Source organism: Leptinotarsa decemlineata, unplaced genomic scaffold, assembly GCF_025532065.1.
Source record: "Leptinotarsa decemlineata unplaced genomic scaffold, Ldec_3_MD MMD2_tig00026336_RagTag_RagTag, whole genome shotgun sequence".
NCBI lineage: Eukaryota > Metazoa > Arthropoda > Insecta > Coleoptera > Chrysomelidae > Leptinotarsa > Leptinotarsa decemlineata.
The window spans coordinates 13680412-13697860 of record NW_027412692.1 but is presented as its reverse complement, the minus strand read 5'-3'; the positions used below and the strand labels follow the sequence as shown (position 1 = coordinate 13697860).

The 17449-nt window shown below is 36.9% G+C and overlaps 1 protein-coding gene and 1 pseudogene across 1 annotated transcript in view; both read left to right on the top strand.

The window, feature by feature from the left end:
- Positions 1 to 17449, top strand: part of LOC111504005 (uncharacterized) — a 206684-nt gene that overhangs the window by 85203 nt on the left and 104032 nt on the right. The gene's annotated exons all lie outside the window — the stretch shown is intronic.
- On the top strand, positions 10688 to 11029 carry LOC111504006 (large ribosomal subunit protein P1-like; annotated as a pseudogene).

Sequence of the window (17449 nt, the reverse complement as noted above, 5' to 3'; positions counted from 1 at the left end):
TTGAAGACTATAGGATTACCTTCTTTTTTTGTTGATAATCAAGTTTGAATTCATCTAGAGAAAGTTCATATTGAATGGATCATTGACTGCAATAATTTCAGAAAGTGAAGTGATTTGAAGTAATAAAATTTTTTTCAACAAACTGTGAAATTATTCATAGTAAAGTTTCTATTGAAGATCTTATGACTCAATAATGGAAGAATCTCTCCTCAGATTTACATTTTTAGCCTAACAAATTATGCTACTTGATATGATTGGAAAGTGCAGATTGCCTTCTGTTTTTCCACCTAACCCTAACAGACTACGAATGTCAAGTCAGTTTCACTAGTTCGGACTTCCATTGTCTACTATATAAAATGATTTGAAATCCCTGAAACAACTAAAAAAGAAGAATTCAAAATGAATAGCTGAAAATAACAATTATATTAACCAAAATAAACCTGAAATGAAATAATAGTGAAATAAAATACAAGTAAAAATAGAACAATTGAATAAATAAAAATAAAGAAATGAAAAAAGAAAATTAAAAGTGGAGAGATTCCAAGTCACGTTAGTTCACGACGTTTCGATTGTTAGTATCTACAATCGTCTTCGGGTGATGACTGGACTGATTCCTCCGAGAGATGACTATTTATAGGTCGTTCGAGTACTTTCACTTATCCCCGCTTTCCATTTTCCGCTTCACTGGTTCCGTGGGAGATGACCGTTTTGGCGGGAGTTGGCCATTTTTCGCTTGATGATGTGTTTCCATATGTTGCTTATTTCTACGCTGGCTTGGCTGAATACGTTGTTGGACAACATGTATGCGGCTTCCTTGAATTTTCTCCTAAACCAATGTTCCTCTCTGTGCAAGATCTCAGCTTGGGACAACTCGATGTTGTGTTGATGGGTCCAAACATGACCTGCTATTCCTGATTTGCTGGTTTCCCCTCGCTGTGTGTGTTTCTTGTGCTCGGCAATGCGAACATTCAATGGCCTCTTAGTTTCACCAATATAGGAGTTTCCGCACTCACAGGGTATCCGGTAAATGCAATTCTTGAAATCGCAGTCCGCGTTTGGTGGCCTGGTTTTCGTGAGGCTGCTACGGATAGTGTTACCGGATCTGAAGCAGGTTCTGATTTGTTTGAAGGTGAAGAAGACAATGGAAGTCCGAACTAGTGAAATTCAGGTTCTGATTTTGTACTTGGAACCAATTCTTCTTATCCTCTCCGATAATCCTCTGATGTAGGAAAGTGCAAGCACTGGTTGTGACGGCTTCTCTTCCTTGCGCGGCTCCTGCTGTCTTCTAGCCAAAGTCTTTTCTACCATCGCTTTGGAGTAGCCGTTCCGTTGAAGATAATTCTTGATGATGTTTAGTTCCTTCTCGAGACCTTCCTTCGTATTACAAAGCCCAAAAGCACGGTCTAATAGAGTCTTGATGATTCTTCTTTTAGTCGATTGATGGTGGTTGGATTTGTGGTTCAGATACTGTCCCGTATGAGTGGGACACTTAGTGTCGGTCCTCTTCACCAAAACGTCTAAGAATGGCAATTCGTTGTGGATTTCCTTCTCCATTGTGAAAGTGATGGAAGGTCTCACGCTGTTGATGTGTTTCAAGAAGGCGTCTAGTTCAGTATTCTCATGGTTCCATATTATGAAGGTGTCGTCAACATATCTCAACCAGACTCGCGGTTTCTTGTGGGTTTCTTCAATGGCCAGAGTTTCAAACCACTCCATATATATGTTGGCTATGACTGGTGAAAGTGGCGATCCCATTGGCTCATCGTGTGTAAAGAATTCGTGCTTCAGTTGGAAATAACAGTTTGGTACACAGCATCCTAGTAATTCCATGATTACTTCTATAGGTAGATTCGTTCTCGCTTTCAGGTTCCCGTCTTCAGATAACTTTCTCTGTATGATTTGGAGTGCTTCTTCGACCGGAACGTTGGTGTAAAGGCTTTCCACGTCGAAACTAATTAGTTGATCTTCCTGTGTGACCTCAATTGACCCTAGTAGTTCGACAAAATGCCTTGAATTCTTCACGAAAGACGATGTTTTTCCTTGTAATGGTTTTATTAAGGGAAGTAAAAATCTAGACAAGTTTTGAGTAGCCGAATCTCTGGAGCTGATGATCGGTCTAAGCGGAACGTCCTTCTTGTGGATTTTGGGTAGTCCATACAAGTCAGGGGACTTACTGTGGTGCGGTGTTAGCGATGATCTTTCCTTGTCCGAAAAATAGACTTGGTGTTTTTTCTATTTTCTATTTTTACTTGTATTTTATTTCACTATTATTTCATTTCAGGTTTATTTTGGTTAATATAATTCTTATTGTCAGCTATTCATTTTTAATTCTTCTTTTTTAGTTGTTTCAGGGATTTCAAATCATTTTATATAGTAGACAATGGAAGTCCGAACTAGTGAAATTCATCATGAAACATTGTCAATCACCTTCAAAAAAACGTCAAGTCAGTTGTTAGTTTTTAATGTGTATGAAATCCTATCGTATTTTCTGATCCCATGGATTAGCTTCTAGCAACTATTTTGGAGCTTTTGAATTCATTTAAAGTCAATGGAGTCTATACAAGGAGCGTAAAAACATCGCAGTAATTTATCCTGGATAACACTGAAGAGTCACATAATAAGCGTTAAATTCTTTTATTCGACAACTGTCTATTTCAAGATTACGCCAAACTTTTTGTAAACTTGTGTTGATATGATAAGAAAATCCCATATCTTGGTCAATCCACAAATAACGGTTATTTAAACCTCCACATTTCAATTCAAATGTTTTTTATCATCAGCAACATACAAGATTTTTCTCTGCTATGATGAAAAAGCGTTTCAATCGTTTCCAGATGATTCCTCTTCGCTTAGTCAGCTTTTGAAGATTGGCTGGATTTATGGTTGGCACGTAGACTTTTGTATCGCCATATTTTGTTTCGATACTGTGATCCAACGGATTCCAGAACAGAAAAAAATATCAGAATATTGGTATTGCATATGATTTAAATGAAGTTACGTCTTCAAATATTCCTTTTTCTGCAATTTTTCAAAATCAACTACGTAGAGTACACGCGAAAATTGTCGAGCAGCAATCATTAGTGGCAATAGTTTTGTTACCAACTAACACAGAAATAACTATATGTAGAATACCGAATCATAAAAACAATGAAAAATATACAAGGTAATGCAGAACTTCCTGGATCTATATGTGTGGAATCATACAATATACAGGGTGTTTATTGAACATGCGGCAAAAATTCAAAGGACTATTTCTTGGACTACTCTAATGATATTTTGTCCTGTGATAATTTTTGATAGGGCGCTTTCTTTCGAAGACATGCAGTGAAAAAGAATTCCCGACAATAACAATGTATATCCAAAACTTACATGTAATGTTTCTTAATCTACCAGAACTGTTGAAAATGACTGCCCGCCGCTCGGATGCAAAATTCAAATCTTTTCCTCATCGACTCCCGAACTCTTTCGAAAACACCGGGATCGTTTCTGATTGTGTTACCCCCAGCAATTATCAATTTTCAAATCTTCCACATCATCCACCGCAGTAGTATAAACTAATGAGTTTAGGTGGCCTCATAGGAAATAATCCAAGGAGTTTAAGTCCGGTGATCGAGCAGGCCAAAAGTGAGGTCTATCTCAATTGATCCAGCGATCTCCGTATGTTACTGTTGAGAACTCTCGAGCCAATATGCTAAAATGCGCAGGTGCACCATCGTGCATAAACCACACCTGGATCTTCTTCTATCATACCCAGCACATTCTCTTCTACTCCTACTGTTCTTACTGTCATTGGCCTTCCCGGTCCTTAATTTCGCTTCAATGCTCCTGTTTCACGAAATCGTTGATGTATTCATCTTGATGATGGCTCTTCTTTGGTTACAATCACCAAACGTTTCAACTGCAACAGTCATCTTCAGTGGTGTGATCGAAGTATTCTTTTTGACGTCTCAACTGAAACTGGACATCTCACTTCTGACATGTTTTTCATAATGCTGATTTTCCGCCCACTTTCTGTAATGGCGGGTTCGCGCGTACTACCCGCGCGATTTGAGTGACATGGCTTCGCCTTTCAATGCTGTGTGCCAGATCTTTGGAAGATATGTTCTCTCTTCCTTTCTGTTGAAGTCCAAATCGCAAATCGTATTTGCTGAAAAACAGTTTTTACTCAATCAATGAGTACTTGGAAGATATTCAAGGTGTGACCTTCAGCCTCTGAGAACATACTTACAGTTTATGTACTGTTTGTTTAACTGTTTCTTATATTTTCGTATGTTTATGTATTGTGATTACTTTTGATAGTGTATTAGTGTATTACTAAATAGTTTACTTGATATATTTTGAGACCAAACGACTTGCTATGAATATGCATATGTATATGATATAGTCAAATGAACTGTCTATCTATCTATAGTCCGTTCATAATTTGTCGATAGCACAAAATGAGGGCCCAAGTCATAAAACGGTCGTAAAACTCGTAAAATCATAGGCGGAGGTTCCTGAGGTGTTTATTCATTAAATATAAAGCTTCAGTTTATATTCGAAACTTGCCTTGAAAGGGTGAAGTTGTTACGAACGAAAATAATTTTTGGTTTAGTACATTTTTTAATCGCATTTAATTTACGGCTCGTTGGTGTTTCGGCGTCTACGGCAGTAATTAACGTCTATAATATTTATTTTGCGAATTTTGTGCAGTGCGTGAGTAACTTTTTTTCATATTCCTACAAACATATATGTACCTTTCGTTCCTGCTTGTTTTGTTTGATTGCTTGCGATGGCTTCGTCATCATCATCAACATCATCAAGTTTTACACCGGTACTGTTGCGTACAGTCAGTAAGTCTGACTATTCACAAAGAGAGAAGACTATTGTTTTGAATGTTCACGATGCTCTGGTTTCTCAGAATCCCACAAACACTGTTCAGAACATAATCAAGAGTTGTGCCAACATGACGGGCGTAGGGGAGTCAACAATATATAGGTTCCTATCAGAAAGAAAAAAAAAAGGTATAGCTAACCCAAATACAAACGAATACTTAAAGAGGGGGAGAAAACCTATTGAAATTGATGAATTTGCCAAAAATGGTATTCGAAGGAAAATTCACGAATTTTTTTACAAAAAAGAAATACCCAACTTAAACAAAATTTTAGAAGAAGTTAGAGACGACCCGGATTTGCCTCATGTCGGACGAACCAAATTGTGGCAAGTTTTAAAAGAATTAAATTTCCGGTGGGAGAATTCAGACCAAAAATCACTTTTGATTGACCGGGAAGAGATAATATGTAGGAGAAGAAAGTATCTAAGATCTATACGAAAATTTCGGGCTGAAGGAAGGCCAATTTACTATCAGGACGAAACGTGGGTAAACGCAAAAATTTGGACAGATAAAAATATATCAAGCTCCAGGCAAGCCTTTATGGAAGGTTGGTCTACTGGTATTTCCCCACCCTCTGGTAAAGGCAGTAGATTAATAGTTTCTCACATTGGCAGTGAAAAAGGATTTGCTAAGCACGGTTTGTTGGAATTTAAATCCAAAAGCACAAAAGACTATCACGAGGAGATGACAGCTGATGTTTTCGAAGAGTATTTTGAGCAGATGATTGAACATATACCACCAAACTCAATTATAGTATTAGATAATGCACCTTATCATTCACGACTAGTTGAAAGACTTCCAACGACTGCGTGGAAGAAACAGGATATCATTGACTGGCTGCGGAATAAGTCCCTGCCTTACGAAGATGGAATGGTTAAAGCAGAACTTTTAAAAATTGCCCGGCAACACAAATCTAAGTTCAAGAAATACGTAGTTGACAAAATGGCGGAAAGACGAAACATCACAGTCCTTAGACTTCCACCCTACCACTGCGAATTAAATCCAATTGAACTCATTTGGGCACAAATGAAAAGCTATGTGGCTAGAAAAAATACGTTATATAAAATACAAGCTGTACGTGAATTGTTATATGAGTCTTTACAACATATTACAGAACAAAATTGGCGAGATGCAGTAAGACATGCAATAGAAGAAGAACAAAAAATGTGGGATCTTGACAATATAATTGATGCGACTGTAGAGACACAACCGCTAATTATTAACCTGCAAGACGACTCGGATTCCGAAGATGATCCTGTTTATTTTGAATTTGAATAGTTTTGTAAGTAATCGTAGTTTATATCATTTAAAAATCGGTATTAATTAAATAAATGTATCTTTTACAAATTGCAAGTAACTTATTATTTTTGAATAAAATAAAGAAATTTTTTTAAAATAAAAATACAGTTTACAGTACCTACAGTTTAAGAATATTAATATATTTATTTATTTAAAGTAACTAATGTTTTAATCATATACTCTACGACACTGGTCACTCATTTCCACTAAAAATACCTACATAATCGGATTAAAAGTTTTATAGCTGTATTGTATTTCTTCAGATACAAGGTGGGTTAGTCGAAAACATCCTAAACTGCCAGTTTTAGTTTGGTTTTTGTTATTATATCATATTAGCTGTCCTCTCTGTATTTCAGTTCTCTAATTGCAGTGAGCTATCAACAAATTATGAACGGACTATATCTACATCAATGAGTGTTTCGGTTGTTTTTCTGAGGTTTGAATGGCTCTTTCTTCAGATTTTTCCATGTAGAAATTTGCCACTACTGCGCTAAGTGCACTGCCCATAGCGACTTCATCAACTTCTTCATGAAAGGTTTTATTTCACTGAAAATAATTTGTCGTTAGTGAATGTCGAAATAAGTTGAATCTTTCTGAAGTATAACAAAATATAGCAAACTTAATGGAATGAAAATACTTAGCACTTGGTATATTCTTAGATCTGTCAAAGGCATTTGACTGCTTGGATCACAAAATACTTATAAAAAAACTAGAACTACCTATATGGTATAAGAGGAAACTCACTGAAATGGATTGAATCTTACCTAACAGGTCGCCAACAAATAGTAACTAGTAACAAACATGGTCGAACATACAAATCTCAGAATGCGGCAGTGGAAGTAGGAATACCCCAAGGAAGCATTGCGGGCCTCTTGTTATTTATCATCTACATAAACGATTTATGTTATCATTCAAACACACACAATTCAATTACAGTCGTTGCTGATGATACTAATTTATTAATAGGCCGTGAAACATACCCTGAAGTAGTAAAAACAAGTATGGAAATGATACAAAACAATGGTTCACTGGGAGTAGATTAATTTTGAATGAATCTAAAACTAATCTTATACTCTTTAGAACTAATCAATTACATTTGTTTGAAGGTGATTGACAATGTTTCGTGATGAATTTCACTAGTTCGGACTTCCATTGTCTACTATATAAAATGATTTGAAATCCCTGAAACAAGTAAAAAAGAATAATTAAAAAAAATAGTTGAAAATAACAATTATATTAAGCAACAATAAACCTGAAATGAAATGATAGTGAAATAACCTACAAGTAAAAATATAATAATTGAATAAATAAAAATTAAAGGAGAAGGAAGGAAGGAGAAGGAGAAGGAACTAGACATCATCAAAAATGATCTTCAGCGGAATGGCTACTCCAAAGCGATGGTAGAAAAGACTTTGGCTGGAAGACAGCAGGAGCCTCGCAAGGAAGAGAAGCCGTCACAACCAGTGCTTGCACTTCCCTACATCAGAGGATTATCGGAGAGGATAAGAAGAATTGGTTCCAAGTACAACATTAGAACCTGTTTCAGATCCGGTAACACTATCCGTAGCAGCCTCACGAAAACCAGGCCCCCAAACGCGGACTGCGATTCCAAGAATTGCATTTACCGGATACCCTGTGAGTGCGGAAAATCCTATATTGGTGAAACTAAGAGGCCATTGAATGTTCGCATTGCCGAGCACAAGAAGCACACACAGCGAGGAGAAACCAGCAAATCAGGAATAGCAGACCATGTTTGGACCCATCAACACAACATCGAGTGGTCCCAAGCTGAGATCTTGCACAGAGAGGAACATTGGTTCAGGAGAAACATACATGTTGTCCAACAACGTATTCAGCCAGGCCAGCGTAGATATAAGAAACATATGGAAACCCATCATCAAACGAAAAAAGACCAACTCCCGCCAAAACGGTCATCTCTCACGGAATCAGTGAAGCGGAAAATGGAAAGTAGAGAAAGTGAAAGTATTTCAACGGCCTATAAAATAGTCATCTCTCGGAGGAATCAGTCCAGTCATCACCCGAAGACGATTGTAGATACCAACAATCGAAACGTCGTGAACTAACGTGACTTAGAATCTCTACACTTTTTTATTTTTTTTATTATTTACTTTTTTTCATTCCTTTAATTTTTATTTATTCAATTATTATATTTTTACTTGTAGGTTATTTCACTATCATTTCATTTCAGGTTTATTGTTGCTTAATATAATTGTTATTTTCAACTATTTTTTTTTAATTCTTCTTTTTTAGTTGTTTCAGGGATTTCAAATTATTTTATATAGTAGACAATGGAAGTCCGAACTAGTGAAATTAATCAATTACAGATGGAACGACCTCAAACTTTGAATATTAAAAACATAACTATAAAATATTCAGAAGACACCAAATTTCTAGGACTTCATATTGATGAATTCTTGAAATGGAACAAACAGATTGATTATACAGCTAACAAATTGAGCAAAATTTTATATGGACTAAGGGTGGTTCACAAATATCTCAACAAAGAATCGGTAAAAATTTTATATTTTTCCAATTTTGAGTCTGTAGCTAGATATGGAATCATATTTTGGGGAAGCAATAGTAATATGAATAAAATATTTATAATTCAAAAAAGAGCAATCAGAATGATGAGTAATTTGAAGTATAATCAATCGTGTAGAAATGTCTTCAAGAATAACGGGATAATGACGATATATGCTCTTTATATTTATGAATGCTTGATGTTTGTATTAAAAAGCAGGCATCTGTTCTTTAACAACATTATTCAACATTCCTATGGAACAAGAAGAAATTATTTCGTGCTCCCTATACATAGGTTAACCATAACAGAAAAAACTCCTCATTACATGTCAATGAAGCTATACAATAAATTGCCTAATCGAATCAAAGATTTGAGGAGCATAAAGAAATCTAAGAAAGAAATAAAAAAATATTCAATAGATTTAGAACCATATAGTGTTAGTGACTTTTTAGACCAAACCGAATTATAGGAATGTATATGTTTATGAGTATATGTAGTCTTTTTCTTTTTTTTTGTTGTTGACATTATTTCATTCTATGTTGCCTGTGTACAAGCTGTAATAGTCGGCATATTTTTGAAATAAAGATTTTTTTTTTCCACCGTAGTGTGCGCTGGTCAGGCCCTATCCCCCGAAGCCCCGATACATTCGGGAGGGCGCGCCAGCATAATCAACCAATGACCACTCCCCACGCCGTGGGGTAAGTGATCATTGGGTCCGAGAATCGTGTGCCCTGAGCAAACGCAGTGAGCCAAGAATGACAGCCTTCTGCATCTGTGCGGCTAAGATTTCTGCCTTAGTGCGGCAAGCCGGTATGATTTTGAGATTCGAGAGTAGAGAAGACATCATTCCACCAAGGACTCCAACAATCAGAACGACCATCTTGACAGAGTGATCTGGATAGAGTCTGCGGAGTTCGAAGAGAAAATCTCGATATTTTATCCGTTTTTCCTCCTCTTTTCTGACGATATTCGTCTCGCCAGGAGCTGAAAACTCCACGACAAATATCGTTTTGGCCTGGTGGTCGAGAAGGACTACATCAGGCTTATAAGCTTGTATGAGCCTGAGGGTGGGGAACGAATAGTTCCAATAAATTCGGCACTTCTCGTTCCCCACAACGGATTCAATATCCCCCGGAGCGTAGGGCAACACCGGTGTCTCGTCAATACCGTAAGAGTGCCGTAGATGGTAATATAGCACTCTTAGGGCCGCGTTATGTCGATGGATATAGGCCGAGACCGCATATGCTGGACATGCTGATAGCAAGTGCATTAGGGTCTCGGGCGCCTCGCGGCAGGCCCTGCACCTTGTGTCAGGAACCTCTATATCCATCACGCGACTTCGGTAGACTAAGGTGTTGAAGACACCATCCTGGCAAGCCATGATGAACCCCTCAGTTTCCGACTTCAGCCCACTCGACCTGAGAAAAGCGAACGTCAGGCGCTTTGATAAGCCAAGGTTTTCAATATTATTGAAGAAGACCCCATGCATTGGCTTATCCCTGTGTCTCCGCAGAAGTAAGGTGATCTCTGCGGCTTTTATCTGAGCTTTTTGCTGAACGAGTTCCAACTCGGTGACAGAGTTGTAGTCACTTCGTTCAGAGTCGAAAACTATGCCGAGTTCATCAGCTGCTCGAGCAGCTGCCCTAAGGAGAAATGCTCCTGCTCTCTCATTGTCACGGACCATGCAGAGAAGGGGATCCGAACTCCTGACGACTTTACAGGCTGTATCCAGTACCATTCTGTCATGAAGACACTCCAAACTCAAAAGTCCACGACCTCCCTGTTGTCGGGGGAAGTACAACCTTGGAACGGACGATTTGGGATGCAAACTCCTATAGAGATGCATCTTGAAATAAAGATCATTATTATTATTATTATTATTAAGTGACAGTTCCACTTGATACGTCAAGAGAAGTACTTCAATGACGCCACTAAAGATGACTGCCGCAATTGCAGTTGTATCGGTCAGAAAAATGACTTCCAACGCCGAACTTGCTTGCGTCTACTTAGCCCTAATTCTGGTTGATGATGATATTGCTGTAACTGGTGAGAAAATCCAGACCATCTTCAAAGCAGCCAATGTTGACGTAGAACCATACTGACCTCGTCTTTTTGCGAAAGCGCTGGAGGAATCAACGTCAGAGAACTGATCACCAACATTGGGTCTGGAGTAAGAAGTGCACCCTCGGCAGGAGGAGTCATCATCAGCTCCAGCTGTGGCAGCAGCTGCTGCTGAGCCTGCTAAGGAAGAAAAGAAGAAGGTAGAAGAACCTGAAGAGTCTGAAGAAGAAACGAGGAATCTTCGATTAGAGTGAAAATCATTGGCTTCGTTAATAAGTTTAATATTATCAGTGACACGTTATCAAAGCAGCGGGAATGGACTTGAGCGAATAAAACTCTCTGGTATACCTCCGGGCGGATTCCGCATTTAGTTTTTCATAAGCAGAAACTCAATTTTCCCGTGAAATTGAAAATCACCGGCTGAATATGGGTTTCGATACATTGGGAATGAGATAACCGCGTATTTCTTGACGATAAGCCGATTTGCGTTATTTGGTTCGGCTCGATTCGTCGTAGGGGCGGTGATTCATCGATTGCGATAGCAAAGGTATACTCGAGGATTAGCCTTACTTACATTTAATGGCTTTTTATTGTCCTGTGGCTTATCCCGAATGGAATTTTATCTCATGTATAAATTAGCGAGGGCTCCGAGGACACGAATGTGTCTGGCGCTCCATGAAATTCAATTAGCGCTGGGCTCCAGTTTCACCGAACGGATTCGAAGGAATTTCTTTGAGATTCACGACGGTCGGGTGGGTGTTTATGCTCGGGTTATTTATTGGGTCATTTGCTAGTTTTAGAAGCAAGTTTCGAAGCAAACAGTTATAGAAATCACAAAAGCGTGTTGATGAAATAAACACGAGAATATAGGATATCAATGAAATTGAAAAACTGAAATAACTTTTTCTATTTGTTTGAAGGTGATTGACAATGTTTCATGATGAATTTCACTAGTTCGGACTTCCATTGTCTACTATATAAAATGATTTGAACTCCCTGAAACAACTAAAAAAGAAGAATTGAAAATGAATAGCTGAAAATAACAATTATATTAACCAAAATAAACCTGAAATGAAATAATAGTGAGATGAAATACAAGTAAAAATAGAGAACAATTGAAAAAATAAAAAATAAAAATAAAAAGTGGAGAGATTTCAAGTCACGTTAGTTCACTACGTTTCGATTGTTAGTATCTACAATCGTCTTCGGGTGATGACTGGACTGATTCCTCCGAGAGATGACTATTTATAGGTCGTTCGAGGACTTTCACTTATCCCCGCTTTCCATTTTCCGCTTCACTGGTTCCGTGGGAGATGACCGTTTTGGCGGGAGTTGGCCATTTTTCGCTTGATGATGGGTTTCCATATGTTGCGTATTTCTACGCTGGCTTGGCTGAATACGTTGTTGGACAACATGTATGCGGCTTCCTTGAATTTTCTCCTAAACCAATGTTCCTCTCTGTGCAAGATCTCAGCTTGGGACCACTCGATGTTGTGTTGATGGGTCCAAACATGGTCTGCTATTCCTGATTTGATGGTTTCCCCTCGCTGTGTGTATTTCTTGTCCTCGGCAATGCGAACATTCAATGGCCTCTCAGTTTCACCAATATAGGATTTTCCGCACACACAGGGTATCCGGTAAATGCAATTCTTGGAATCGCTGTCCGCGTTTGGTGGCCTGGTTTTCGTGAGGCTGCTACGTATAGTGTTACCGGATCTGAAGCAGGTTCTGATGTTGTACTTGGAACCAATTCTTCTTATCCTCTCCGATAATCCTCTGATGTAGGGAAGTGCAAGCACTGGTTGTGACGGCTTCTCTTCCTTGCGAGGCTCCTGCTGTCTTCCAGCCAAAGTCTTTTCTACCATCGCTTTGGAGTAGCCATTCCGTTGGAGATCATTTTCGATGATGTCTAGTTCCTTCTCGAGACCTTCCTTCGTATTACAAAGCCCAAAAGCACGGTCTAATAGAGTCTTGATGATTCCTCTTTTAGTGGATTGATGGTGGTTGGATTTGTGGTTCAGATACTGTCCCGTATGAGTGGGTTTTCGGTATAGTTGTTTCAGGGATTTCAAATCATTTTATATAGTAGACAATGGAAGTCCGAACTAGTGAAATTCAACTTTTCCTATTGTTTCCCATTCAGCCAGTCCCATGTTTGGAATGAAAGATCTCCACCATTACCTAGGAATTGATCAAAAACTTGGTAGTTTATTCGAAACAACCTTCCAAAATAGTATAACTCAGTATAACTCAGTAGGTACTCGTTTTGCTTATTAGAGAACATACCTATACTACGTGACCTATTTTTTTTTATATTTTTTGACCCCTCCTTTCCCTCGGTGACCACTCGTAGTATACAGGGTGTAACTAAATAAGTGTAAAACATTTAAGGAGGTGATTCCTCATCGAAAAAAAGATATGATCTTTCATATAAAGGAACTTCATTGGAGCATCCCTTGTTAAGATACAGCCCCTTGAAGGGGGTACATAAAATTTGTATAACAATTTTTTTCACAAGCACTAAAAAAGTTACAATATTGAAATTAACCTGACGTTTTGTACTACCAAAAAGACACTTAGCCAGAAATTTATTTGGTTTACCCCATGGTTGTAAGGGGTGGAAACGCAACCCCTAAAATTTATTTCCAATGTAACTTTTTGTCTTATTATTTGTCCACCATTTAAAAGTGTATTTCCGATAGCTTGTTACATTCTGAACAAAAAATATCTCTTGGATTTTTGGCCCAAAATAAACCAGTCCGCAGCAAAAAATTATTTTACGAACAACTACAGAGATACATCGCCATAAATGCGAAAATACGAAACTAATCTATCTAGCTAATAGCGACCTATATTAGCGATAGTGACAATTAAATTGGTATGACGCTGTCAGTTTGTGAATTTTCGAAATTAAATTAATACTAATTGTGTGTTGTTGTTTTGTTCCTAATTTGTTACTTAAATAATTCACTTGTTATTAAAATGGCATACACAAATGAGGAAATGGCTGATATGCATTACGTTTACGGTCTGTCGCAGGGGAATGGGCCAGAAGTTTCTAGAAGATATGCTGAAATGTATCCTCAACGGCAGCATCTTTCACATAGAATATTTGCTCGACTTCATCAACGATTACGAGAATATGGTTGATTCGACAAAAGAACGCAGGAATCTTCAAGGGCCTGCAAATTACACTCACGCTTGTATTTGCGCCAGATTCTGTTTTTAGCCTGCAAATCTCTAACAATGCTTCTATTATACCAAGGAGGATATTTATTTTTGGATTCAAATGTATATTTGGGACAGCAGCGATCAAAAACTTTATAAAGTTTTCGATAGAAATATGTGGATGCATCATTTGACTTCAACACCAACTAATAATTTGAATTTACAATCTACGTAGACAGTGATATTTATATTGAAATTGTTCACATCTCATTTCCTCATTTGTTTATTTTTTATTTATTCATTTAGTGTTTTTACAGTATTCTTATGGTATATGATATTTGACAAAACCTTATAATACCATTGTATTTTTTATGGCGAATGAATAAAGGAACTCACTGTATCTGATAATATAAAAAATCATGGAGAAAGCCGTACACCACCAAATCCTTAAATATTTGGAAGTCTTCAACATCTTGAGAGATCCTCAGTTTAGCTTTTGGAAACAAAGATCCACAGGCGACTTTCTATCGAACGTCACCCATATTTTGAGTAACGCAATCGAGGAACATGGAGATTCAAGAGTACTCTTATCATCAACGCTGGTGTTCCCAGGGATCCATATTGCCTCCAACCCTCTTTTTATTGTATATCAACGACTTATTGGAAAAAACCAAGAATCCAATATATTGCTTTGCTGACGACAGCATCCTCATCTTCGATAACGGATTAGTTTCGATCAGTAGAATAACAGTTCAATAGATCGTTTTCCCCAAATGGAAAACAAAAATATTTCAACTTATTGCACAACAAAGTGTGGTGTCGAAAACTTTGCTTCCAGTTTCATTTGAAGGAGGAGCATCTACAAAGTTCTTAATCAGGTGACATTTTCATTAGTTTTCTAGTGGTTCGTAGAAATTGCATTTCAAAGTTGTCAGAAGTTTCTCTTGCATCAAAAAACCAACGGGAACAAATTACTGAGCACCGCAAGACAAATTACCACACCTGGAGAGTAATAGCCTGGAAGGGAACGATCAATGCCACAGTTTCCCGCAAAAAATCTACCAACTTTTCACATAAAACTCCTTTTTAAACTCCAATAACGTAACAGCAGGGAACGAGCGACGAACTACCGTCATTAGCGAACAATAACTGGGAAGCTGTTAGGAATTAGTCAGGAAACTCTCGGATCTGGAAACAGAAAGCAGAAATGTGTCGCTTTGTTTTCAATTCAATTCAATTTAATTCGTTCATTACCTTTTTTGCCAAAAAAATATGTAAGGTTCGTCAATACACAAATATATCATGAAAAACTGATCTATATCAATATCAAAAAGAAATATTTTCAATGATTAATGATGCTTTTTGATTGTTGATAACAAATTGAAATATTTCATAAACTACACCTGATGATTTGATGATCTTCACAAAATTTATTTTCTGATATATATCACATGTTTCCCTATTGCAGAATTTTTCAAGGAGTGGGTAACATACTGAAAGTTGAAAAAAAAAACTTTCAGTAATTTATTTGACATAATGATATAATTAAGTATGTACCATAAATTCAACAGACGATTCTTTAGGTAATTTTAGGATAAAATGTATATATAAACATGGGTCCGCAAATCCTTCGTTCTAAAGATACAGGGTGTTGAAATAAAAATAAAAAAAAAATTTTCGTAAATATCTTAAATATCCTTCACCTAATTTTCTTGTAATTTGGCAATGGTATTCATAACATTAAGGAGCTAATTTAGCCCGAACGTGATTCAAATTATTAGGTCCAGTGGTGTCTCGAGCGGAATTTGAAAGAATATTTTTGACTTAAAAATGTACGCCACTGACTTTTGTGCAGTTTTCATCATTTCTTTGGATTGAGCAATTAGAAATGAAACTTTTTTGTCTCCTTGCTTAGTTTTTAAGAAAAAAAGTCGACCTAATTGCATATCTCTGGACCTCACTAGGAATAATATGGGGAATTGAATGTTTCTTTTGGAAACCCTTGTTTATGGTATTTTCAAAAGAGTGCGAAATTCAATGATACGGCGGCTAGACGGTTGTATTGAAGCCGAAGAAGGCGATTTCCAACACTTAATTTAGTGCAATTCGTTAGTCTAGATGTTAATGTTATTTAATATTTGTTGTTATTATTACATAATTAGTAATGAAAAATTTTAAAAATAATAATTGCCAAAAGAAACATTTAATTCCCTATATTATTCCTTGTGAGGTCTAGGGATATGCAATTAGGTCGACTTTTTTTTCTTAAAAAGTAAGTAATATACGATAAAAATTCATTGCTAATTGCTTTATCCAAAAAAATGATAAAAATTGCTCAAACGTCAGTGGCGTACATTTTTAGGTCAAAAATATTCGTTCAAATCCCGCTCGAGCCGCCACTGGACTTAATAAATTGAATCACGTTCGGGCTGAATTAGCTCCTTAATGTTATAAATACCATTGCCGAATTACAACAAAATTAGGTGAACGATATTTAAGATATTCACGAATAACTTTTTTTTATTTTAATTTCAACACCCTGTATCTTGAGAACGAAGGATTTGCGGACCCATGTCTCAAAATTACCTAAAGAATCGTTTGTTGAATTTATGGTACATTTATATACATACCTAATCAACACCCTGTATATTTTCAAATGAAGTTTGTGAAGATCAAATAAGTAACGTTTATTAATTCATTCAGTTGGTGCTTGAATTTTTTCAATTCGTACTTTTGATACCAAATAAGTACTTGTTTTAGGACGAAAATTATAAATATTAGTTCTACAGTTCCGATAGTAGTACTGTTTTTTGTGAATTTCCTTTCCTTTTCGAATCTTTTTCAAATTTGAAAAGTATCTAAAAGTTTTTGAGATATTTGCAACAAATCAAGCCTCTTTTTTTCAGTTGATTGCTTAGAACTTTTGTGATTTTTGCAATCGGTACTTGACACAAAACCAAATTCTACGCTGGCAACAACTAGTACATATATCAAGATAAAAGGGACAGTGATACATCTTTCTCTTTATTCCTTCAGTTTTTTTATTCAGGTTACCGAAACAAACTTCAGCGATTGTATAAACCGAGAGGGTATGAATAACAGCCACTGAATCGAATTTATTTATTACCACAATCTCACTGAAAGCAAAAAATTACGAGAAAATTCTGCGAAATATTATTTATAATCCACGCATAATTCAAAACGGCTGTATTTTACTGCCAATTAGGTTCGCTCAGAATCCTCTGACACATTGGAAGATATATTTATGCTTATTTCCATGCTGAATTCCATTTATTAGAACTTTTTACTGTTTTCTTCAATCATACCCTGGTCTTGAACGAGAGTCATTTTTGTAGAGAGTTTTTTGTTGGCCTTCTTTGTCAATTGATTCCATTAGCATAAAAATTGTGTGATCGAGATCCGGTCAAGTGGACGAAGGCCATTTTGCCTGGTCCTGATTGGCGAAGATTCTACCGGTGAAAAAGTTATTGAAATGCTTGAAAAGA